The sequence below is a fragment of the Triturus cristatus genome, chromosome 1_1 (assembly GCF_964204655.1).
Source record: "Triturus cristatus chromosome 1_1, aTriCri1.1, whole genome shotgun sequence".
In the NCBI taxonomy this organism is placed as follows: domain Eukaryota; kingdom Metazoa; phylum Chordata; class Amphibia; order Caudata; family Salamandridae; genus Triturus; species Triturus cristatus.
This window is the reverse complement of record NC_140579.1, coordinates 704,990,514-704,991,262: the sequence shown is the minus strand read 5'-3', so window position 1 is coordinate 704,991,262 and position 749 is coordinate 704,990,514. Positions and strand designations below refer to the sequence as shown.

At 65.4% G+C, this 749-nt stretch overlaps 1 pseudogene; it reads right to left on the bottom strand.

The window, feature by feature from the left end:
- Positions 1 to 65, bottom strand: part of LOC146870919 (18S ribosomal RNA) — a 2,242-nt pseudogene extending 2,177 nt beyond the window's left edge.
- Between the last annotated feature and the right edge of the window lie 684 nt (positions 66 to 749).

Below are 749 nucleotides of genomic sequence, written 5' to 3'. Positions count from 1 at the left end.
GTACTTACACGTGGATGGCTTAATCTTTGAGACAAGCATATGCCACTGGCAGGATCAACTAAGTAGCTGCACCTGCTGACGGGATGGGTTTGGGGGGCAGCGTGCCCATCTCCCTGACCGGACAACCTTCGCGCACCCCTCCCTCTCGGGAGCCTGCTGGGGGAAGGAGCCCACCCGCCTGGGTGGGAGGGCTCGCTGGAAGGGTGGAGAGGTGAGGTCACATGGGCACTGGTAGGCCCAGCCGTCTCCCCCGAAAGGGAGAGGCGGGCCGAGGCGCAGCCTGAGGGAGACGCAGGGGTGCAGGAACCTGGCAGCGGCGGCACCCCTCTGAACGGTCGTTGCGAGCTGCAGTGGAAATGTGCTGGGCGGAGAGGGGTGACAGCGTGGTGCACGGGCCTACAAACCTGATGGGCAGCAGCATCCGAGGGCCTGGCACCACCCGACCCCTTCCGCTTGGGTCAGACCACTGGGGGGCACAAGCTGCCGGGGCCACTGGGCCTTTGCTCTGCTGGGCAGGGTGAAGGGCCTCCCGCCAGGTGGCAGGCCCTCGAGTCAGATGGTCCATGCGGGGAGGAAGCTCCTTGCTTGAAACAACAGCCGAGGCTGGCCAAGCAGTCCATCCCTAAATGGACCGAGAGTGCCCAATCGATCAGAGTACGGCCAGGGCAGGCCCTGCGCGGGGGGATGGCGGCTTCACATCCCTGCCTGCTCCCGGGGCGAGCAGGCTCAAAGGAAAGGCCCATCAGGAA